General features: G+C 39.5%; 1 protein-coding gene across 6 annotated transcripts in view; it reads right to left on the reverse strand.

The window, feature by feature from the left end:
• The window catches only part of trim2a (tripartite motif containing 2a), a 30096-nt gene extending 12566 nt beyond the window's left edge, over positions 1-17530 (reverse strand). For 2 of the 6 annotated variants that reach the window (XM_069689758.1, XM_069689753.1), the window contains exon 1: positions 2357-2616. The gene's annotated coding sequence lies outside the window, so the exon portion shown is untranslated. Of the gene's footprint in view, positions 1-1946; positions 2063-2356; positions 2617-10355; positions 10523-17403 lie in introns of those variants that run through there. The other 4 variants (XM_069689755.1, XM_069689754.1, XM_069689757.1 and 1 more) reach the window with 4 other exon arrangements.
• Positions 17531-26660: the final 9130 nt, after the last annotated feature.

Consider the following 26660-nt stretch of genomic DNA (forward strand, 5'->3'; position numbering starts at 1 on the left):
ACAGCTGCGTATGATTTCCATGATTTTGAGTAATTCAACCGAACCAAAAGCTGGATAAGTATCCAAGTAAAACAAGCTGTGACCAGGGAGCGATGTTTCTTTCTCACGTTGTTTGACTTGAATAGCTTCCAAGGTTCTCCTGTTACGATGCACCAGATTGGTATCAGCACAGATACTGATGTTATTAGTGGATCAGGTATCAGCCGGATTTCACTGAACCACAGTTTCTTTGTAGATGTCATTATAAATGTGAGTTTGTCATTTTGTTTCATGAAATGATGATTATGGGCACTATAGCAATCTTTGGCCTCATTTTGCTACATAGATCTTAATTTATTGTAATAACTTACCTGAAGATTTAAAATTTTGGAAATAGAGAGCACTTGTATAAGAACAGTGCTCGATATCAGGTAGATACATCTTAAATTGAGGTGTCAGAATTGGTATTTGTTGAGAAAATGAGAACTTAATCGATATATCCGCCGGCAATTACATCAGTTGATATTGACCTATTACAGATATATTGCTATTGGCGTATATATATCGTTTGATATGTGCTGATATAAGAGCCTTTTTTTACAGAACATAATGCAGACAAAAATGTTTCTGGTAAATTAGACATTGTGCAATTTGTGTGTTTTTGGAATAGTTATTTACAATACCCAGTGATGTTCACCATTTCCGTGCACTGATGTTACTGTGGATGATAAACTGTAAAATATCCAGCCTTAATTACATATATCTGTCACAAGTGTTGAAAATGCTTGATAACCACATTTGAGTCATCGGTGCCAAAACAAAAAAAAAAAAAAAAAGATTTCGGCAGACATCAGTATTGGAAATCTGTTACTCCCTAATATTGGTATCAGCCCCAAAAATCCAGTATCAGTCACACCATAGAGAAAACGTTGAATTAGTGCATCAATACTTGTTAGAGACCGATTGAGTTAAAACTATTATCCTACATAATTAAATAAGAGTGAGAAATAATAAACATCCTTCTTATTTGCTTTCATGTCACATTTTGTAATTATTTTGTGACCCCACGGTGGGTCTCGACCCCCATGTTGGGCACCGCTGCAGTAGAAGAGCAGGGGCTGTATAAGAGCTGGAGCTGTGCTGGCTGTTTGTTATAAAAGGCACTTTAGGTTATAAATATTTGATTGTAAAGTAAAAGGAGGGCACTCTGTGTTCAGCACAGAAACTACCAAAATAAAACACGACATAACAGAACTAAACTGAATCATATTCACACTGATCCTGCACCATTTCAGTTGAATCTGAAACGTATTTAGCGTGCATAATTCCCTCTGTCTGATATCCCTGTAATACTGTCTGACACGAAAAGTGTGTCAGCGCTTTTATTGTCTCTTCACATTCAAGACGGGCTCAGAAACAGGCCACCTCTGCTGCTCAGAGGAAACCCTCTGGGACTCTACTTCTTTCTACAGTGCATGCTCTTTCTCTTGCTCTCCTCCATGCTATTTTCTCTTAATCGTCCTCTCTAATACACATCTCCTCCTTTCATTCCCCCACTCTGAAAGAAGATATGAAAGGCTGGAACTACAACGTGGTGGCTCGGTAAGCCTGAAAACACAGATTGGAGGATACAAAATACTGTTATAACGAAGCTGTCATTCTGTCAGTGGGTTATTATCAAACTTTCCGTAATGTCAGTAATGTGTTTGCTGTCAGATGCACCGAGCAGCTCAGTCCAGCTGAACCATAAACAGTAAGTTACCGTAGCAGCCAAATGATGGCTCCTCTACGAGCTGATTGAACAGCTGACTTTTACAACTGTCAGGATAATATACATTCGTAAATCTGCATACATGTGTAAAATAAAAGCAATCGTTTGCATCAGTGAAATTTGAATGACAACATGCCAGCACATACATACACAAACATAAAAAGCTCACATGTGAAGCTGCCCGTTAAGAACTTACCAGCTCCACAGACCGGATTAAGCGGATGAATTGAGCCTCGAATATGGCCCCGATTATAAAACTAAAAAATCCTAAATCCTGCAGACAGCCACAACAGGACAACAGAAGCAGCGCTGTGCTGACAGTGCACAAGGTTGCAGCAGCCACACAACGCTCCACTCTTACATAATCAGATCCTCACCAGCTAAGCGGAATAATTCCTGTTGGACTCAACCGTCATCTACTACGCAGAGGAAAGCACACATGACAAAGCGAGAATACTATTAAAGGGATCTATACTACATCGATTGGACCTTTTCGCATAGACTTACACCAGGAGAGAATACTTCTGCAAAAATGTGAGCTCAAGACAACAACAGCTACTCCCAATGGTTCAGTACAACTATGACATTATTAATAAGGAGACTTACAGAGAGTCATTTATGGACCAATCAACAGGCATCATCCAGTCCAGTACACAGACAGAAACACCGTCTCTAAATGATTCTTGATGCATTAAATCCCTCTGAACATGCCTTCAAGTTCAGTCCTGGCGTGTAGTGATGTTTCCCTCCAGGTAGCAACGGCGAGCCAAACACGAGACGCCAGCATGAGTGTGTGAGCGAGGCAGCTTCTCCCTGTGTTTATGGGTGTGTGCACACGTGAGCAAAGTTGAGGAGGGGCGAGTTGGCCAGACTATATTTCAGTTTTTACATCATCTTTTCCCCTCCCTCCCTCCGTCCCTCTCTCCCTCCTCCCCTCCCTCCCTCCCTTCCCATCACTTGCACTGCTTGCTCAGTCTGTCTCATCCATTCATCTCCCTCCTTCCTCTCTGTTTGAAGTAAATGCTGGCTCACTGCAGCGCAGCGAGCGTGCGCAGCATCAAGAGTATGTGAGCGAGTATTGGCTGACAGCTGGTGATCTCACAAATGAGGGAGGAAATAAAAAAAGATTAAAAAAAAAAAGAAAAGAAAAATGGGACAGCAGTTAAAGGTCCCCTCCACAGCCAATAGAGATGAAGCCAGACTGCATATGTGTGCAGGTGCGTGCGGGGCTGCTGACTCACCGTACGTGCACGGACGAGACTAAAAGTCAGACTCAAAGTGTGGGGCGAGGGAAGGAGTATAGAGGAGAATAAACTTTAGTAATGAAAAGGGGATCAAAGTATGTCAGGAAGAAAAAAACAGTGTTTTAAATCTGAAAACCAGAGATGCTTCTGTATGCACACATTCCTTCAATACGCCCACACACGCACACACACACACACACACACACACACACACACACACACACACACACACACACACACACACACACACACACACACACACACACACACACACACACACACACACACACACTCCACCATGTCAGGGTGATGCATGGAATTGGAGTTGTTTCCTTACGGTCCCTTGACATCACACTGAGGTGAAACCTTCCTCCAGGAAAGATAAAAAGGCTGCTGGATGTGATCTCAGTCACTGCACAGCTGTGTGTGTTTCAGTAGATGGACTCTATAAAGCTGCAGATCCGTATTTACAAGAACTGATTACTTAAAGCCATGAAGCAAAGCTTCAACCTTCAGACAACGGCAAAACAACGACCTCGCAGACCTTTTGAATGAAGTTAGTACTGCATGTTTTGGATAATGCCAGCACACTACAGTACTTGTACATCATGTAAAGGGTTTGCCACCAAGAGAAAGACTTTGCATGTGTGTTTGGTCAGCATAATGATTGATTTCAAGGGCTTTCGGTGCATGATTGCAGTACGTCAGTTACTGTGGTTGCTGACAGCTGGTTAGTGGTTAGAAAGCAGACGACAAATCAGAGCTTAGTAATGAGAGAGTTGAGAACGAGAGCACCGTCCTCCTGCATGGCTAGCAAGCGTCTGAGCTCAATTCAACTGTGGATGAGATGAAAAGAGCTGCTCAGGTTTGTTTTAAGTCCACAAACAGAAATGACGACTCCTATTTCATCACATATCTTTTTGACCCTTCTCTTGGAACTGCTCCCACAGCTTCTGTGCCCGAGTGAAAATTGGGATGGATGCATCACTTGCTACTCACTCCTCCACAAATCAGCTGATATGAGCACAGTGTTTGGCTGAATATATTAACATAAATCAAAATGGACATTTTGTGTGATAATCAGGCTATATTTTTGGAATTGTTTGCTCCATATGCTGTATAGGAGCATTTTAAAACCTATTTTGTCTCGATGGTCAGAAAAGGAGTCTATTAATGACAGGACATTCTTAATTAGGTATGGAAATGATAATGTAATAACATTTCTTGGAAAAGTCTACAAATAAATGCGAGATATCTGATATTGCTGTATTGGTGCAGAATACAGAGGGAGAGTAATGGCAGTGTAGTTTTTGAGCCTGCAATTTGTTGCTTAAGTCATACAACCAGCGAAAAGCTGCTCTTACAAGGTTTCACCTCAGTGTCAACGAATAAAAGTGCAAAATAACAGTGCTTTTGTTTCTACAATTCTGTGTCGCGATCTTTGATGTTGATGGAGCTTTTCCACGCATTTCATTATGCCTGGCAGCGCCAAGGTTGTTCCAGTGATCTCATCGCAGCCTCTGCCAAACTCAGCGAGCTCAGTCAGCCAGAGGAGTCAGTGGGACACAGAGCCAGAAAAAAACCATGTAACTCTGCAGGCAGGAGAAGAAAGAAAAAACAGGCCAAACAGTTGATTGCGTTGGTGCAGCATCAACATGCAGGCGAATGACGGACCGCAGCCTTAGGCTTCATTTTGGATTAATTTACTCTGAAGGACAACACTGGTGTTTTGTATTTTTGACTTATTGTCGACAAATCTCACGAAAAAAAAACCAAACCAACATCGCATTGGTCAAGTTTTCAGCACTTTACAGACTGAATGTCTCCTAAAAGGTTCGAATCGTTTAAGCTACAGTGCGAGACCTTTGTCTCCCTCTTCTGGCAGTGAGAATAATGACAAAAACCCTGTCTGAACGCGCAAATGTGATGGCCTCCGCTGTAGCCTGCTGTGTTGCTACTGTTGCAGCAGTAAAACTGGATAAATTGTAGATAGATAAAACAAAAGACATAACAATGCCCGCAAAACTATCTGAACTTGATCCATTCCGTCAATTTGTAAAGTGTAGAAGAGCCACATGATTTAATTTTTTGTTATCCCCCATTCAAGTTAGCAAGGGGCTGAACCAAAAGTTAGCCGGCTTAGCCAGTGGAAGTCTGCATGCTCAGCCAATAGAGCATTCACAGTATGGGTTCATCCAGCCAGAAATATCACTATTTTGAGCTGTCAACTCATAATCATTTATACATAAGCGTTGGTGAGCATGCAGCAGCTATGTGAGAGTCACACAGTAACAGTTATGGGCTGCAATTGAGCTCTTGGCACAGACAAAGAAACTATATCAGGCTCTGGCTCCACTGGAAATACTTGTTAGTCCAATCAATTATATTGGTAGTTTCTGCTTCTTCTTTTTTTTAAATAAAATATAAAAGTATTAACACACTGGTCCTTGACAGATATCCTTGCAAACAACAACAACAAAAACATTGCTCCATACTGCAGCACTAATAGTGGTCAAAATCTCTAGATGGTACTTTTAATAGAGGCTGCCTTTGATTTGGATAATGCAAATTTTGTTCATGCACTCATCCTTACAGCCAGCAGCTTTTATGACAAACACACCTTCATCACTTTGTTTCTGCTTTTTAAAGGCACACACTGAAATCCAAATCTGAAACTGTCTGTTATGTTTTTTAAATATTAATCCGCAATCACATTTCTTATGTTTTCTGATGTTGAGTGCATCAATAGTGTTTCTAAACAAAACAGGAAAAGAGAAGGATATTTACAAGCTAATGGATTTTCATTTGCAAGTAAATCTCTGTGATTACATGTAACTATCCTCACAATTACAGGTTACGACATTACGTCCCTCAGTTTCAGAGACAACCAGAATGCTCATTAAATCAACAGGTGACCTGAATGATGGCCGACATAAAGAGGAGACACAAAACAAAAACACACAGGTGAATTAACACACCTTCATCATAACCTCGAAGGCATTAAGACACTTCAAAGAAACAGCAAAAACATGCAAACATTTGTAACTTACTTAAAGCCAAAAAAAGCAGAAAAAACAGACCTGCTACAACCTCAAGCAACCTCAACCAAAGGTTAACCTGCTGCATGTTGAGATTCTGGTCCAAGTTTGAATTATAAATCATTTCCAATCACCATGAAGAACAGGCATGCCGCTCTTTGAACTAAATTTGAGGTTTTGGTTCTACATGCTGGTTGTATGTTACTCTGAGTTTCCCTCTTCTGTCCATCGCACAGCTCTTTCCAGAGCACTGACCTCAGCTGTTTGTAACCATCTCTGTTTCTAAACACACAAAATACAATGAGGACGCTGCCCGGTCGCAACGACCATGTTCACAACGTGTAAACAACAGACACACGTTCAGCTAAGAGAAAAAGGTGTTTCTGTTTGACAGCACTGACGGTGACTTTCGCCTCACTTCACCTGCATATTACTGAGCCATGTTTAACGCTTTATGATGTAAGAGTCATTAGTTTGTCCAGTCAGAAGTCCAAGAGTCCAGTCACATGCAGGTTTACTGTTATAATAGCAGGTTATGGAAGCAGAATAGAGTCACTCAGTCTTTGTAGCTGCTCTCTTTATGCAGAGCCAACTCTCCTTTTTAATCGGTTTATTAAATGGAAGTAGAGCTAAATCTTATATCTCATACAAAGAGGATTATATTTTCACATTAAAGAGCTTGTGTGAATTTAAAATAAGCTACTTTCCACTGTCTGTAATGTTTGGTGCAATCTACTTGTCAATATAATAAAGAACAGAAGAAATATGAAGACCGCACTGTCATGTCTGTGCCAAGTGTCTCCCAGCTCTTAGCATAAAGAGCTGGGAGACACTTGGCATAAAGAGTGGAAGCAGAGTGAGAAAATCACGTCCGGATGTATTTGAAGTCCAAATTTACACCTACTATCACCTCTAAAGCTTTTATGGTAATCTATCCAGTTTTGTAGGCGTTTCACTCGAAACTACACATGTGAAATGGGACCTCAAGATCATGATGCAAATGATGGCGCTGATGGAATAATGACAGGAAGCCACCAGGATTCATCCTCTGCGAACCATGAACGTCTGTGCAGAATTCAATCCCAATCAAAGAGCCATGGCTAAAAAGTTTGTTATGTTTTTAGGGGATGTTACCAAAGGTGTAGCGCTGCCGGAGCACATCGGCAAAACGCTCCGCCACTTTTTCTCCAAGTGAGAAAATAAAATGTTCACAGTTCTCTTGATCCAGTGCTTGAAAATCCAGTCATCTCTAAAGCATATTTCATAACAGAAAGACAATAAAAACAAATGGAATAGTCACATTTGCCATGTTGACATTTGGGTTCTATTGATTCATTTACAATATCAACTCAAAGCCTCATTTTGACCCACTACTGTTTGCCTAATTAAAGTTTCTACATTACACTGTATTACAAACTCAACACTTCCTGCATGTGTTTCAATTAAAAAGCGTTTTAGAAACTCTTCATTTCTTATGGCTTTTATTCTGAAACATTTGCAGGAACTTGCTGTGACTGAACTCGGTCAATCACACTTTAATCCAGAACAACCGTTGAAAACTTGGGATTATAATGTTGACTTTATTTAATTAAAGCAATGAAAACATGCAAAACTTGACACTTTAGGGACAGTAGTTACTTCGGTACTTCAACCCTGGATGTTATTTGCCGTTTCCTCCTGCCTCAAATCTTTATGCTGAGCAGGGCTAACTGTTCCCTCTCTCTGGCTGCATATTAAATTCACAATCACGAGAGTCATGAGTGTCACAAAGCCCGTCCATTCTCCACCGCGCAGTGCCAGCGTTGGAGTTGGTGGAACATTAGCACGTGGGGAGGCGTGTGCTCAGAGGTTGTTGTTGTTGTTGTTGTTGTTTCCTGTTGCAACAGGAATATTGAAAACGGTAGCACACAGACAACGGAAAAGAGGGAGAACGTCACAAACAGTCGGACAAAGGGCAGCTTTATACCCACATTTTACATCCAGTGAGTCAGACTCGGAGAGGAGTGAATCTTCTCTCCTAAAACCCACCTAATCACACTTTACATGCTATAGAGATAAGGCTGCTCTCACATTACTGCCATCCACCCACTCTGGGGACACAAAATAAGACTAAAATGACTTTTCCTGTCATTTGCACGAACTCCAAGCAAGACAATTAAACACTGCATCCCATTCATCATGCCCTACATGACTATAATGCCACATAATGCCACAGAAGGCCTCCCACGTAGCTGCCAACTAACGGCTGTTGTGCTCATTATGTCTAAAAATCACCATAATCAGGAACCGACAACATGAAAATTACATCATGTTGACTCTGAAGATTGTAAACTATGTTATAAATGGTTTTTATGTGTAATTTGACAGTAGCCGTTTATTTGTTTTGAGAGTTTTCAGTCGAGTACCTAAATTCAGATGCCTATTATGCTTATTGTATGTCCACAGTGAATTTAGTAGGCCCACCATTTCATCCACGGACGGATGAAAAACATATTTCTGTGCAGCAGCTCCATTACGTTGACACAAAATAAGGAGAATGACACCTTTACATAACCTTTCCAGCTTTACGTTTCAGTGGAATCAGGCGCGTTGTGCCTTAAATGATAAAAAAGGGTGACATAAGCCCCGCCCCTGATTCATAAGAACACTCTCATGCTAATCTAAAGGATCCACTGGGGACAGGATGATGAGCGATTACAGTGGAAGAGCACGCCTTTACTCTCAACATCCACATCAGCCCAACCCCCCTTCTCAAATGTCTGAACCAGCAGCAGCATCTTTGCGAACCGCAGATGAAAGCGCGCTGGGTCAATGAGGTTTTTAAACCCTCTGTTTGGGTAGATGTAAGACATTTTTCATGGTGGATAAAGTCGTTTCTTTTTTTAGGTTTATGTGAATGTGTTTGAAAGGTTTCTGAGAAAAGAGCTGTACTCCGAGTGAAAAAGGAAACCCCATGTCAGTGCGTCACTTGGCTATACACTGTATCTGCCAACCATGTACTCTGGAGACACAAGATAAGAAAATGTTCTGTGTGTGTGTGTGTGTGTGTGTGTGTGTGTGTGTGTGTGTGTGTGTGTGTGTGTGTGTGTGTGTGTGTGTGTGTGTGTGTGTGTGTGTGTGTGTGTGTGTGTGTGTGTGTGTGTGTGTGTAAATGACTGGGCTCAAATTAAGGCCTACAGATGTGCAGACGTAAGGCCACTGGAAACTGTCCATGCTGCACATCTGTCAGCCAGAGTTCAGTGAAGCTAAAACACTGTGGCTCAATGTCCAGACAAAATGCACTTCCTTAGTCAAACAGTTACGGCATGGAACAGTTTTAGACAACATGCAGCTGAATGAAATGACTGGTTTGTCCATTTGTACAGATTATATTCTGAACAGGAACATTGAACTACCTTGGCTTACTTTAGCATAAAGACTGGAAATAGGGGGGGACAGCTAGCCTTGCTCTATCCAATGGTAAAATATTTACGAATTGAAATGTTGTGTTTGTTTAAGCTATTCAAAAATCAAAGTTTAGAAACAACAATTCACTGTTTTACAGTGGGTTGTATTTGACTATTCCTTGGCTGCAGGCAGTTGCCAAGCAACCACCAAAAACTCCAGGAAGTTGCTGCTCCCAACCAAGAAATAGCCATTTTTAGTAGATTCACATGGATTAGACAAACGAAATATAACATGGTAATATAGAGGTGCCTCAGGTAGAGTTCAATGATGCTGCTAAGTGTCATGTATCATTATATTTAGTGAGCTGAAATATAGTAGGCTTTTGAATTGTTCTTTATTTTTCTCTGGACATCAACATGGAGCTTCCTCATATCACCGCCAACTACAACTGAACCTTTTGATTACATGTAATACGTCAAATTAGTGGTTGTATTTTGAGAGCTACATTTTGTACATTATGGTAAACCCTCCAAGATCAACTTTGGGTTATAAACGTGACTTATTCCTCAACATAGAGTATAAACATGTTGCACAGTGCACCTGCTACTTTTCAAGACGGACGAGCAGACGCAAGTGGACATCACAAACAGGAAAAGGAAATGAAAATATTTGCTGAAAGTAAACGGTATGTATTTCACCATGTGGCTGAAACCTCTTATTTTTAGTATTAGCTCAGAAGACTTTCAGGGTAACACCCTGGGATGGATTACAGAAGCATCTTTCGATGATTTTTTTTTTTTCCTGTCACAGAAGCACAACAGACTGACACACAAACATGTTTTCCAGACTGTATTTTCCATAAGACAACACGGTTATAGTTTGTCCCTTCCTTTAATTATAAATCTTCTATTTCCTCACGTCATCCAGCCCACTTACTTCATCTCCATGGCTGCTCTCCTGTCCTTTCTCTCTTCTCTGGGGCAGAAGAAAACAAAACGCTGCTTTCTGTCAACTAATCCCTCTCATCTCTAAAACACTGTGGTGTGCGAGGCGGGCAGTGAAGGGAACGCATGAAAGAGGCCTGAGCTGTTACGATAATCCAAACAGACTGACAGGGAGCCACTGGGTGTGCAGAAACAGATGGGGGAGGGCTCTAACAGCGGTGAAGAGGGAAAGCACTGACCATTCAGAGGGGTTAGTGAGGCTGCAGGAGGCTGGCCTTAAAGCTGCTCTTTAACCTCAGCGAGGCCAAGAGTCCCAGAGCCCCGACGAGCGCGGTGGAGAGACAGATAACGGAGGCCAGGGGGATCTGACAGATAAGTCAATTTCATTTGTCAAAGCTCTCCCCCTGACACCGTGGGCGCAGCAGGGATGTGTCTCTATCAACTGTTATTGTTGTTTGTTTGTTTGTTTTTGTGACACAAAGCTGGATAAAGTTGAAATCTTTGTCCCCAAATAATCACAAATTGACTTCTTTTTCCCGGAAGTGAAAAGGGACAAAAACGTGTAACATCTATTATGAACTGTTTAACTGGATGAACTATACGGCAAACTATACTACATACTTTAAGACAAGCATCTATATTCCTGAGAATCCTGGATGTAAGTGTTCAGGAGCAGCAGTCGGTCAAAGTCTCAGGAACGGAAACGACCACAACAATCTTCTGAATGATGACCACAGTGCAGTCAGTCATATACGATAGTTCGAAGAGCAGAGCTGCAGTTAAACACCGGCTACAAAAACACGTTACTGTCTGTCCTGTTTGCCCTCGAGGGACTCGGTGCACTGAAGAGGAGCTGGTAAACAAGAGAAATAAAAGATGACGCAACACAACCGAAGACTTCAACTCAGGAGAGACAACAAGAAGAAAACTGTTTTCTCAATTGGCAAAATATCTATTAAAATAAAAAACTACGAAATCAAATAAAACGGTTTCAAATCAAATATTTTGATACCACAGCCATTTTTAGGTTTTATTATGATATCACATTAGTTGTTTTTTTTCTGACCTTAGTTTTAAGGATGTACAACCCCATCCTTCCCAACACACACACACGCACAAACACACACACACACACACACACACACACACACGCACACACACACACACACACACACACACACACACACACACACACACACACGCACACACACACACATCCCCTTTTCTTGAAAGCTTTAATTTATTGGCAGGCCACAAACAACGTTTGAGGTAATTATCCAAATGTATCTGTTTCCCCTCTGAACATTCACTCCCACTTAACTGGATTACACACAGCATAGAAAACTACTCTAAACAGAAACAGGAATATATGATTCAATCCTTTGCTGCTTAGATTTATATCGTAGTGACTGGCTTGTAACTCAGTAACAGGACACTAGCTGAATATACAGCAGTCCTAAAAGATCCAGTGAGTATTGAATATCAATCAAACGTATAATGTCCCATTTACTCATGAGAATATAGAAACAAAGTTGAAATGCCTCATAATATTGCTGAAACAAACCATCCAGTTGCTCCGGACATACTGCAGTGCTGCATGTCGACTAAGTGTCAGTTCAAGATAATTAAAGGGAGTCCGGTGAATGACTGCAGCAAAACGAGACCCAGAAAGATGAAACAACACTCCCAGACTGTTCAGGCTGTTTTTCAATATTCTCTCACACTTCAGAAAACAGACAAATCCACCTGAATGCAAAAGAACAGAAATCAAAGGAACACGCGATAATCTGAAATCCATACACAAAAAAAACATCGTTTTCTTAACTCTGCCTCTTCCTCACTTTCAAATATGGCCAATAAGCTAAAACAAGTCACCAAGCTGCCAACTGGGGACTGGATATGTTTAAGAAGCATCATAAATCAATATTTATGCTCATGTGAGTTATTTGGGTTACTCGTGTTCCTCTCGTGCAGCGCTGATATCCCCTGCTGGCTGCAGCATGCTGTGCACTCAACAGGAATATGGTGCATGACAGCAGAGACAGATTCAAGACAGTGAGCAGTTCCAGAGGAAAGGTTAGAGGATGGTTCCCTCCTCAAAATAATTGGTCTATATAACACTATAATCTACCACTGTTACCCATCCATAACACACAGATTTAACAAGATGTCATCTAATAAAAATTCATGTAGATGCCGTCTAATCTCGAAATACAACGCAGATTGTATTTTCAACAAAGCATTGGAACATATTTGTAATCTCAGAAGATGAAAATGGTAAAAACCTTACAGACAGATTTTGTCATTATTTTTATTATATTTTTAGGCCAAATGTCAAAACATTTGATGACATGAGATTCTTAGATGTGAGGATGGGCTTCTTGTCTTGGTCACTGAATATCTCGGTTTTGAAGCGTCAGAAAAAACAAGACATTTGATGGTGTCTTGTCTACAAATACAACAAGAGACGGTTCTGATGGAACATTGTGGAGTATTGTGATCAACAACACCCTCGACCAGTTAACTTTAACTATGGAATATTAAAACGACATGTTTGTTGCAGGCCTAAAGTTTTATTCACTTTAGTACAACTGTCTCTCTGTTCAACTATTCTAGATAAAGAAGATCTAGATGGGTGTAGATAAGCTCCAAGAAGTCGAGTGAGATTTGAATTAACAGTGAATATACAAACTGAATGTGTCTCTAGCTTGTGTTGTTCCATCAGAGCCGTCTCTTGTTGTATTTGTAGATAGCAGCTTTGGGCCATTCAAGAGAAGATTTAAAGCCCTGCAGGTTGGACTTCAATGATGACAAACTCTTTCATTCTGCACTCAGTCAAATTGTTAAATCATAATACTGTGTTGTTTCATTGAATTTCATGTATATGAAATGGAGAAGCACAAACCAGTCTCATCCAGTTATACTCAATTAGATGCTTTAGGAGTCTGTAATTTATACTGAAAAATTCATCTCCAGCAATTTTCAACAAATATATAAAGACTTTTCTGCGTTTTATATGTTGGTGAAATGGTCATCCATGAGCTATGAACTGTTAATGGGACAAAACAAGCAATTTTAAGATATGATATTGGATTCTGGGAGCTTCTTAAGGGCATTATTTCTTGACAATTCATGGATTAAGCGATTACGTTATTTTAATAATAACTGACACCTTAATTGAGAGTTAAGATAGTTATTATCTGCATGCATACTGTTTACATTATGTATCAAACCAAGCTCAAAGAGCCAACACAATCACACACAAAAAAAACAAGCAGCTTAGAAATGGTTAAAAAAAAAATTATCCCAAGGATTTCTTGGCTCAACAGATAAACACCACATACATCGTGCGTATTTTGGGGGTTTTCATCACCAGGCAGCTTTTTCACAACTACGGTACAGAACTCATTAAATAACAGCAGTTATAGAGACGGTGAGCCCAACACAAAAGTCCCTCCTGTTTATGTCGTTTCACAGCAACAGTCACGACCCTTAACGCACAGACAAGCGGTGACCCCTCTGAATTCCTCACACACAGGGAAGCGACTCAGTTAACAGTGACTGAACTGGCTCGTGTCCAGTGTTAATCAATGAGTTTTAACCAGGCGTCGCTGTGGAAGAGACCCAGCAGAGCTCCCAGCACAGAGCCCATTGATCCGGAGAGTCACAGGGCAACAGGTCAGGACAGCGAGCCTGCAGTCACTGTACAAGACAAACATCAATACCAAACACAGTCAATATGGAGTGGAAAACCTCTTGTCACGATCATCAATGCTTATGGTCAACTGTACATAAACATATATTCAGATACTGTAATGTTAAAAAGTCCTCTACATTAGATTTGAGTTGTAGTTTAGTATTGTAGTTGAGCTATACAGTATGTACTGTATCTGGATTCTAATTAAACAGATGTTTGTCATACAACTTTGAATTTGATTTTTGTGTTCATTATATTCATAGTTATTTTCTATCTCCCTTCCTGTATTCTGGAGTATTTCTTTGGTATAAATGACCATATTGGACAAACTAAAGCTCCAGCGGTGGACAATGATTGCATACCACTGTACAAGTGTCAACCTCAAATAATTTACATTATTACACCTGAATAAATAGAAAAAAAACAGTCCTGCAATAAACCCTAGCAGTTATAACTATTTGAGTTTTGTTTTAACGACTGGAGCAAATATGGTGCCTGAATTTTGCAATTTATACCAAATTAGTACTTTAAAAATGTTCATCTACAAAACTCTTTTTCAGTTTTCCTAAAGATGCTACATTTCTTGAATGTTAACTGTCACATAAACAAAAATAGCCATACAAAGACTTTTCAAAATTCTAATCTAAATGACAAACTGTCTGATGAAAACAGGAAGGAAGAACATGAATCTGCCATCCACACAGTTTTCAGTACTGAGAGCGGCAGACACGTTTTTATTTCTAAATATTGGAGTTCGATAACAGGCCTCATCTGAGCTTTATGAAGTTTACAAGAATATGTTTTTCTTTACTTAACTTGATACTCTTTGAGTCCACAGCAAGTGGTGATATTTTGAAAATATCAGGAGACTTGAACTCTACATAAATCAACTATCAGCGTGGGATGATTGTAAAAGCAGATAGTCTTCACTTGATTTATGACGCACCGTGACAAGTCAGCCAGCTACTGTAACAGCGAGGTTTAGTGCGCATGTTGCATCAGTCCAGGGCTCTGAGTCATCTCAGAGGCTGCCTTATTTCTTGATTAGCATGAGAATGCTCCTACACATCCACTGCTTCAGCTGCAACACGCTGTACTGCAGTGGTGAGAGAGTTATGCAGCCTTTTACTGCATCACCCTCCGCTTCCTGTTCCCAGACCCACTTACTGCATCGGAGCACCTCACAATGTCACAGTGACTGAAAAAACAGCAGCCAAAGAAAAACTACCGCTCAGACATTAAAGACTCTCACACACAGTGAGGAAGAGACACAGACACAGAGAGAGAGAGAGAGAGAGAGAGAGAGAGAGAGAGAGAGAGAGTAACGAGACTTTAATCCATTTAGTTTAACTATGAAGAACATCACTGGAGCCATCTAATGACAGGAATATGGCTCGAGGATGTGCCGCTGAAGCGTCATCTGGATGATGAATCCAGTGTCAAAATCTTAAGAATTGATGTCAAATGCCAAGTTTACCAGAATCCAATGCTACTGTTGGAGATCTTTGGTGCTTTGATCTCCTCGCTGAAATTAGTTCGAGGAATAGTTTTGCATTTTACAACACTATCTCGCCAACGGCTGAATGAGAAGTTTGACCCCATTCTTGGATGTAAGACTGATATTAATCTTCTCATGTAACTCTCAGCAGGAAAGTGGATATCCGTGTTTCCCAGAATGTCAAATACAGCTTTAGTTAACAGACTTTTTCTGCCATGCCTCCCCTTTGGAAAATGCCCCCCAGGGTGTAAATTGATAGTTGTTTTTTTTTTAAATGTCACAATAATGAGCCGAGAAGCATTCTTAGGGCCGGGCGACATGAACAAAATCAAATATCGCAATATTTTTTTTTAGAATACTTGCGTTGTATATAAGTATCGATATACTACAATATTGTAGGGAGGACTACTGGTGCTTACACAATATATTTATAAATCATCAGAGTGTGGATACAATGACGAAGTGGATAGAGGTAAATAGTAAAAGAAGCTCAGACATTCGGGAAATTATCAATCCATTTACTGTCAACTCTCGTGCCATATCAAAACATCATCGTATCCAAAATCTAAGTCGATATCTGGTCTCACATCATGATACCGATATATTGATATGTCGTCAAGCGCTTGCTAGATGTGTGCTCTCAATAGTCCGTCCATGTATCAAACCTTATTAACATCAGTCAACTCCCACAGGAATCTGATTCACAGACATTTTTCATAGCAGAAACAAGTGAAACTGATGATGACTCTACTCCAGCAACTACTGCAGTGATCAGAATCTGTGCTGTAAAAAAAGGCACTATTAAACTTTAGTATCAGCTCAAACTGCACTTACTTACTTACAGGTTAAGCTCAACTCCAAACAGTAAACAGGGCGACCAGGTGTCCCACTTAATTTGGGACTGCACAGCATTTGTATCCCTTGCCCAGTGTCCCACATACCGAGACAACGTCCCACATTTTGATTGGGTCTATAGTTTGAAAAGTCAATACTGCAGGACAGAAGTTTTCTCAAATCTGAACATGTAGCTACAACAAAGACATTCCCGCTGAGAACCAAAGCTTACCAAACTGGGCAGCACTCCCAGAGTTGCATTCAATTAAAACACATTTGTTTAGTCCTTCACGTGTCTGACATTATATTGTGTGTTTCTATGCACTAAGTTGGATAAACTTATCACAGTTTTAGAATTCCTCTCAGCATCGGTAATGTGTCCCACACAAACATACTCTTTGTCCAGCATTTGGTTTGTTGGAATCAGGTAAACAGTAAACCAAACATTTCCTTATTTAAGGACAAGAAAACATACTGTGGTAGCTGTAACAGCTCCCTGTGCTTCAAGCTTCCCTCGAACATGTAAAGTGGGAGCTGAAGTCAGACCAGAGGTTTATATCATCTCACTGTAAACCTGAATATTTGACTGCACTAAAAACGATCTTTACAAAACATAAACCCACCAGTCATATGACACATGAGGTCCTGTTTGACACAACACTCGGCAGGTGCATCAGTAGACACCAGAGGTTAATTTAGGATTTCACAGATTTAAGATGCTGACAAATACAAACCTGCAGTTTATCCATATACACGTGTCCATATTTATTCTGGAAGTAGATCTAATATGATTAACTGGGTGATTGAAGTGGTCCTCATAAATCAACAGGACCCAGACAGACGGCTGGGACACTTACACTTTATATGATTGGATGAATATTTAATGTTAATCCAGAAATTTAAAATTATTTCAAAGCTTCTTCTTTTTTTAATACACTCAGGTAAAGTCACACATAAAACCAACAAAAAAAAAAAAAAGGGCAAATAATCGCAGCTGGTGTTTTCACTCACCTAAAGGTTGTCTTTTCTGCCGGCGTAAAAACTACAATTAAGCACCAGGACGTATCAGATGACGACAAAGCGGTGATCCTCACTGGGATGTTCCAGGTTTAAGTGGTCCGGTTGTGGCTCCCCTCCGTCCCCCCGTCCAGGCTGCTGCTCTGCACGAACAGACTACAGCTGAACTGAGACTGACTCGCTTCACTTATTAAAGGGACCCGCCGACATTAAAAAGGGAGAGGCGACCGCAGCCGGATGCAGTCTAATCCAGACCGAAGAAAAAGCAGAGAAACCCTCATCAACATTACATCCACGTGTAAAAAAAAAAAAACCAAATAGCCTCGGTCTGCACGCTTTACACAGGCAGTTTTGTGGTATGCCGTCCACTGAGGTGTAAAACTGATTCTTTTTATTTTTATCTCTCAATTCCCATCTTGAATTCTTCTGTCGTAAATGATAGTTATCGGAGTCGTATTTAAAAGCTTAAATTGATTAAAATTTTAAATTTCTTTTTAAAAAAAAGTAAAGTTTCACATTTGCTATGCAGAAAAACGGCTCAAGGAATTTGTTTTTAATCTCCAACAACAAATTATATTTTCATAGGTTTTTTTCTAAGTGTATGAATTAATAATAATAAAAAAAAACCTACTATAGCTCTCAATGTAACCAATGAGCTACAGTATAGGTTAATATAGGCGAGGTTACTTCCATCTTAAATGTAGTCTGTCAGAAGTATTAAGTGTAGCTACTGTAACAGGAAGGAGGAGGCTCGTTGTTTTTTTGTGGAAACAATTAAGTTGAACTTCTTCCTTTCTGGCCTAAAGTTAGACAACAAGACGAAACGACCCTGTGGCACGCTTCGATACTATTTCCGGGTTGAACGGCGTGCATCGCTGCTTCCAGCTACGTTTTCGCAGGTTTGGTCGTTACGTCACAGCGGTTACCCAATCAGCAGGGAGGGCTTTAACCCGCCATAATAAAAACGCAGTGCGCTTGCGTAATACCAAAACACATTTAATTTCAATAAACGTTTTGCTAGTTATTCACGTGTTTCTGTTTTTGTATGAAGGTTAAAAAAAATAAAAAAGCTTGCGTATGAGCAAACTAATTAAACACATTATATTTAATGTATCTAATATGTAAAATAACTACAGAAATGGAGTAAAAACTTTACTTTTAGGTGCCCAGCTATTATTCTTCCTGGTTGCCTGGCAACTGCTGGCAACCAGTCCTGCATATAACAGAAAACTACAATATGTTTTGTTTATCTGTTAGTTCATTTTAACAGATCAAACAAAACAATTTATGGCTGTTTATTTCGCTTTAGAGGTGCTTGTGGGCAATTTTTTTTTTTTTAATTAAAAAAAAAAAAAATCTATGGATAGAGCTGTTTCCTCCAGTTTCCACTGTATTTTCTGTTTTTTTTTTTTATTACTAAACTAGGCTAACCTATTGTCCACTATTTTTGTCCACTATCATTTCATTGCATTCTCATTTAAAAAGAAAATAAGCATACTTCCCAAAATGCTGAACCTATGTCTTAAGAAAACTAACTTGTTATGACTAACTCTTAAAAATAAAAAAATTAATAGGCTACTTAAAAAAAAAAACAACAACAACAACAAAACACCAACTACAACAATACTGCCAAACTTTAAGAAATGTGTTTTGAAATAACACCGGCTTCCATTGAGACTCCTGTTGGGACGTCCCAGCTGCAGTTGTAACTGTGGTGTCCAGTGAAGCCCCTCCCTTCTTATGAGGGAGGCTGTTGCCATGGTAATGCTACATTATGCAGCAGCCCATGAAAGACTCTTTTCAGATTAAAAAGAAAAAGAAAGAAAGACAGAAACAAGTTATTTGCATTCCCTTTCCATTAATGAATTTGTGTGATACCAAAAAAAAAAAAGGCGGCATGAGGTTCATTGTGTGGTGGGGGAGGGTTTTGTCTTGATGCATCTGAAGGCCTCACAACTATTTTAGAAAACTAATGCACTCTGTGTGTGTTGTGTGTGTGTGTGTGTGTGTGTGTGTGTGTGTGTGTGTGTGTGTGTGTGTGTGTGCGCCACAGTCAAAGGGCATCTGCTTAGCATGCAGTGCACAATCATGGGCTCGGGGCAAAGATTTCCGTTCGTTTCAGCATGCCACCTCCATTTTCTGTTTTCTGACAACTAAACAAGTACAGTAGCAGCCTTACACCCCCCTTTAGAAAAAGCTAAAGAGACTTTACTGTATGTAAAATTCTGCATGCAAAGTCTCACAGAAAGAAAAACTACAGGAGTATTATCAGCACGATGTATTAAAAATAAAAGTCCTAATTCTGCAGGATGGTCCCTCAACCTGTTATTCTATCACATTTCACTGATGCAAAATTATTCACTCAGCATTTCAGTATTATGGCATAATGAAAGTAATGCTAATGAACTAGATTTTTTTTGTGTGTGTGTGTGTAAACTTACTTTCCACTTCTGATTAAAACAAAAGCTTTTGTCCTGTCAGACAGTTTTCAGTTCAGACTCCTAGCTGCAACAAAAATGCGTTTTGAGAATTTAACACAATAAAAAGGTATCTTGCTGTGAAAATCCCAACTCATGATGAAACTTTTGACGTCATCAGAGAAAGCTGTCATTTGTTTTCAATTGATGGCATCGTGGGAGCATGAAGAGTAAATAAATGGCACCGCAGCGTAAAATCGGACAATCTGCTTCACATGTTTCGGACAAAACCAAAAGATTGTTGGACCATAATTTCACGTCTGTGTGGTCACACCTGCTGCTGTCATTAGTTCAGTAGAGCATGGCGGGATTAGCACAGGGACCAGTGAATGGCTGCTGAATAATTGACCAACTTCTTTTGTCTCATTCATGCTGTTTTGATGGCACACATGTTGAGGAACTAATTTTGATGTGGAAATTGGGATCATTAAGCTTTTCTTTACAGTAAACAGTTATTAAGAACAAGGCTGCTGTTAAACATACAGGATCATCTAATGTCAATGTCCTGTACAGCAGATCTACTGATATCATACACAGTAAGACGACGCCAAACAAGTACAGACAAATGTTTGTGATGAGGTAAAAACACAACCAAGATCTCTCTGACGCTGAATATAGGAGTCAATAAGTAAGAAATGTTGTGTGTCAAAATAAATAAACATTGAACGTGTCTTAGAACATTTTAAATTGTAAATTAAAAGAACAGCAGTATAATATGAATCACATAAATGTAGGATTTGAATTTGGATGTTGCTCTAATAGTTTACTCATAAAATGGTTTCAGAAGTCATTTGTGTTGCAGGAAGTGTTACTGATCTTAATTTTTTTTTTTTATAGCAGCCATGATCATGTCTGAACTGAATAAGTAATATTTCAATGTAACAGTAAATGTTGGGGCTGAAACCAATACATATTTTTATTATTCTTCCATCCACTAATTGTTTCCTTGATGAACCGCTAAGAATCGTAGTTTTGTGTCTTAAATATAAAAACATTTTAAAACAATATTTTGTTTTAACTTGCCAACAACACAAAACCCAAATCAATGTATTAAAACAGCAGCAAATTCTCACATTTGTCCCCCTGGAACCAGAAAATATTTGCCGTTCGGCTTGAGAAAAGACTGAAACACAGTTTCTTTTGAGTGACTATTTTGCTTCAGCTCTGCTGAATATCACTATGCCACATAAAAAAAAAGAGTTTTTTTTTCTCATCGTATTGCAGCACGAGGTGTAAAAACCTGTGACTAAACTAGAGACACAGCTTCTCACTTTAATTCAGTGTATGAAGGATGTTCCTCACCTCATGTTCCTTCCCGTTTTCTCTCCAGCGGGTTTTCTTAGCGTCTGAGAGGTCAGTTTGGAGGCTTGACTTTCACTCTGAGGACAGAGGGAGAAGAAGAGCCACTCACATCACCTCTTCACTGTCACTCAAAGCCTTTCGCTCGCTGACAAATAATCACATTTTGTTTTGTCCTTGATTTCGCGTCAGAGCTGTTTATATTTGTATGAGGTCATTTTTTAGTTTGCAGTGTTTGACCAGTAATCTGAGCCATCGCCTGCCGGCAGTTGTATTTAAACTGGCTGCTAATCTCAGGAGTCTGCTGTTTATCTCTTACTGGTAATCCCTGGAGCTGTAGTAGAGTATGACCTTATGGCATGTTTGTTAATGTGCTGTGGAGGCTGTGACACATATGAATACATTTGTTAAAGGTCAGAGTGATGCAGATAGAAGAATAAGTAGTGACATTATGTCCTTTAAAGTGACATGGAGTGAGGTCATAACCGGACCAGAGTGGGTAAAAGCTGTATAGACTGTCACCTGGTATCAAAACTATCTCTGAAGAATGAACCTGCATGAACCAGAGATTGTATGATTAAAAAAAATAATAATAAAAAAAAAGGGTCAGGGTATATTTTAATTGTACCGTTTCACTTTGTGGTTGTCGATGTTTGATATCAGGGAAAATGTGCTGCTAATATGTAAACACTCAGTGATGGGAAACCAGAAGAAGACACACTTTTACTTCTCAGAAACAACTGCATATTGCTCCTGAAACAGACAAAAGTTGTGACTCACTCGTTGTAGAGTTGTTGTTGCTACGGCCTCCTCCCCGTACAGCAACGCTGTCGTTGTGTCTGATCTCCCCGTGTCTGCTTCATGATGGTACTGGCGAGCAGGAGAACATCCCCGAGCTCCTCTTTCATCCACCAAACAGTCCCAAACTAGGAGTGACCTGGAACAAATGAGAGGACGCGTGACTGTACCTGCAGCTGTTATCAGAGTGAAAGTACAGATCCTCCTGTTCCGGTGTTAGGTTTAGCTGCAGGTTAAGGAGGGATTGGGAGGAGCATAATCTCTCCCACATGGCTACAGCAACTTGGATTGAGAGATAAACGTGCCAAGTCACGAGCGGTTTGACATCTCATGGGGTACAGCAGTACTTTCTCTCAGGTAGCAGCAGCATTGAGCTGAGCCTGAACTCTCAACGCCTCACAAGTCTCCTGTATTGGTTGACCGTACCGAGTCCAGCATACAGTGCCACACCACATGAAGGAAACCGTGTGGTGCTCTAGTTAAACCTGTGTTGTTGTTCATTATGTTGACAATTCAGTCCTGATAGATCATGACGACTGTGTCACAGTTTAATTTAGGGTACAATCACGAGGAACAACGGTTTCTGTAATTAGAAAAAAAACAATAATGTGTAGCTTTTGAGGCTTTTTTCTCGAGGTCAAGGGTCACTGTGGCCTCACATCCGTTCCAGTCAAGTGGACATGATTTCTCAAGAATGTCTTTATGGAATTTCTTTATATTTGGCACAAATATTCACTTTTCATTTGAACTCCAGGATTAACTGTTTTGATTTTGGGGGTCAAAGGTCACTGTAACTTTACAAAACACATTTGTGGCCATAACTCAGCAATTAGTTCACTCATTATGACACCATTTCACATAAATGTCTAATAGAAGTAAAATGATGAAGTGATGATGTTTTATATCCAAAAGGTGAAAGGTCAATGTCACTGTCACATTATAATATTCTTCAAAAACACTTTTCTGGCCATAATTCAGCAGCATAACTAAGAAACATAAGTGCTGATACTATAGATCGTCCGTGCTGTTGAGGTGACGATTTGTTTGAAAAGGCCACGTTGTTGAATTTGTAGCTTCCCTCGCAGCAACATCCATATTTGGAGCATCGTCTCCTCTCAAGGCTACAACTTTGAGTTGTATCAGAGTCAGATTCATCATCCATGTGAACATTTATAAGGACTCCTTCAAAGTCTTATGTACATAAATTATGTGAGTCTGGAAAAAGATGGACGTAAACTGCCTCTTGAGTAGTTGGCGGAGGGATACAGGTGGTAATCTTAGTTCGAAAACTTACAGCGGGGAATGCAGTGATTTTAATGGTATAATGAGGTGAGGCGAGGACAGATGTCTACTGCTTATTGAACTGCTCAAACAGATACTCTGCTGCACTCTAGTGGTGAACAGACAGACGGGGAACCAGCACAGCCCACATGATCACTGATTTAATGGTATCGTTTTTATATACAGTACATGTAACCGTGCTGTACAACATTATCGTATAAAACATGTATAATTTGATCAATAATAGTTTTACTATATAACTATATATTTAGATCAATAGTAGTTTTATGTTTTCTTAAAAAATAAATAGAAAATTGTATTGCGTGTGCCAGTGAATTTGTTAAAATAAACCACGTTAATTTTGTCATGATCTAAAGGTTATCACATTAAAACATTCAAATTATGTCCCAAAATAATTCTATTTTACATGATTTTGGGACTTTTAAATTTTTTTTTTTTTATCAATTTATCATTTTAAAAATGAACTGTTCTTCATCACATCATAACTAGTTCATTTGCACAGTCGGTTGTTCACAATGCTGCTCAGCAGACCAGATTCTTTAAACATTTATGCTTGACAGCAGCTTCCCCACCTGTTCACTTTAAAGAAACATCAACAACCATTGTCCAGTTTACACAGCAACATGTGATTTTATTTATTTCTTCGATGTCAGAAATGTAAACGGCAACAGGGTAACAACACAATTTGCAGCCCTGCGGTCTAGTGAACAGAGATGATCGTTTGCTTATTGTATTTGATCAGTCTTTTCTTTTTTCATCGTGGGACGTCAGATTTTTAAAAGCAGAGCAGTAGGGCGCCTACGTCTCAGCTGTGAAGACACGTCAACGTTCGCATCACAAGTCACATCAGAGTATAAAACAACCTGCTGTGTCGAGCCGTACCTCTCGGGTACAAAAGACATCCTCGGGGAAATGGATCCCACAACAAGAAACATTTCATCAGGAGGTGAAGGACACACAGGGGAAACGTGTTAAAAAGAATTAGCATCTGTGAGTCTGTGTGTAATGATGGAAGATGATTCACTCTAAATAACATAAATGTATTGTAAGTCAAAGCAGAGTCACATAAGTCATTTTGCTGGGAGTTGTAATGTGACAAAAGTCATTTGTGTTTACAGTTCCTTTTAGTTTGTAAAAGTAACTGATGTTTGAACTGTCACTATGGCAACTTTCCCCTAAAAAGGAAGTTGTGGTTAAACGGGAAAGTCAGTATTCAAATTGTACAGCACCTGTACCACTGCTCTAAGCCAGTGAAATGTAATGTAAAGGGCTGTTAAAACCACGGCAGCAGGGGGCATTGTGGGATACACAAAGGAGGTCGCCCCGAGAGCACAGGAACTTCATGTACAGACTGTGAGAAAAGTCTCTCGAAAGCCACTGAAGTCGCAAAATGTGTTTTATTTATTTAATAGCTCAATTAAGTTTAAATTAAGTTGATTCCCACAACCAAACCTCAAAGGGAGAGATCTTCCACTGCCCAGCTGACAAAGTCTGCTATTAATGCTGGATGCATTTTTTTCCACATGTGAAGCAGCCATTTTATATGTTTGTGAAACTGAAAAGTGTTAAAAAAAAAGTGGATTTTTTTTTTTAAACAATTTTTATCAGTTTAAGTCTACATGCTGACACACTTCAAAAGAAGGCGCTTTAAGCAGCTCCTTCAGTTCAGACTGCTGCACCTTCAGTGCAGGAAAGAGCGCCACCGCAGGTTGTTTGTCCCGATGGCTGTCAGGCTATTCAACGCCACCCTAAAATAACGTTGCACTGTATTTCATTTCAATTCGTAGCACCGGACACTTTCCATTCATCCCAAACCGTATTTATTTATTTGATTTTATTTGTTTTTGTGTATATAGTTTTTGTGTGAGTGTATTTATTCATTGCTCTTATTTTCTTCTAAAAAAAAAAAATCTTTTTATCCATCTTATTTTATTCTATATGTATTGTAATTTTTTTTTCTTATTACGACAAAATTTCCCACACTGTGGTATTAATAGAGTCTATGTCTAAGTCTAAATCTAAGTATAAGAACTCGAGGTCGGACTAGTAGCTTTTTCCAGAGCTTTCAACCCCGCGAAACTGCAGCAGAGGGTCAAGAGTGAATTCAAGCTGAATGGCAGTGGAGGCTGTAAAGCAATAGTGCTCTCGGATACAAATCTTAAAACCATGTACTTGTGTGTTGAAATTATTTCTTAGTTAATTGATAAATATAATCAGCAACCGTTTTGATATTTCAGACAGTTGGTTGGACAAAGCAACAGTTGAGAAAACATCTCTTTCATGGGTTTTAAGATGAACATTGTTTCTGCTATTTTCTGCATTTAAAGGTCCTGAAAACATGTTTAATCAAGAATTGATTTATTACTGTACCAGATGGGGTCCTAACTAAAGGTTCCCACTGAAGTTAGATCAGTTTAGTTTTTGTTTTGAAATAGGAGATTTCTCTATTTATGTCTTTGTCCGTGCTTTTTTTTTTGTTTTACTGATTGAGCGGGATCAGTTCAAAATGTCACATACAGCATTTGAATCAAAACGTTGTTGCACTGGTAATTAAATATTATCAAACCAAACTCCTGTAAAACTCTTAATAAAATAAAACTTTTCAAACTAAACTTTAACTTTAATCGATGCTTATTCGGGCATGGATATGTTATGGGGAAATAAATCATTAAAAAAACAACAACAAAAAAATATCGTTGGAGTCCCACATACTTTACATGATACTTTGTGATAGGGGATCTAAATTTAGGCAACATGCAGGCCACACACAGTGGCTGGTCACACTGGGCCTTTTGTGTCATCCCTTCATCAGCTTCATTTGCATCACAGGGAACAGGAAGACACCCACAGCATGTCAACACCCTGCAGGTCAAAGCTCTCTGTCTTCTGATCAAGATACAGTGGCTTTGATCATATTGAAAATCTGATTTCACACATACTTCACTCTGTTACCCTTCATTTTTTTTTTTTTATGCTATGTAAACATATTAACAGTCAGAAAATACTATGTCTTTACATTATGTACAAAGTGAGTCATTAACCAGCTGTTTCAGCTCGATGAGATGGAATGTAGGAAAAGTTTCTACCCCGTGCTACAATCGAGGAGTTTCTAGTGGCGGTGGGTCGGATACATTAAGCTTTAAGGCAATGCATTATTGGGAGTGTTGCTGCCATCACGGCCATGGCACAATGCAGTTTGAAAGGCAGGTGGTGTGAACGGGGCTGAATTTGTGCCTCTTCATGCTTACCATTACATTTGAGTCAAAGAGCCAAGAATCCAAGAGCCTTTCCATAAAGAAAAACAATGTTCGAAAAGCTTTGCGGCATCTTTTTTTTTTTTTTACCCAGAATCCTCAAAGACTTTTCAAACCATTT

This window comes from Brachyistius frenatus, unplaced genomic scaffold, assembly GCF_029030835.1.
Source record: "Brachyistius frenatus isolate BFR_SWC_R1_liver_20210118 unplaced genomic scaffold, ASM2903083v1 Contig_7, whole genome shotgun sequence".
NCBI lineage: Eukaryota > Metazoa > Chordata > Actinopteri > Embiotocidae > Brachyistius > Brachyistius frenatus.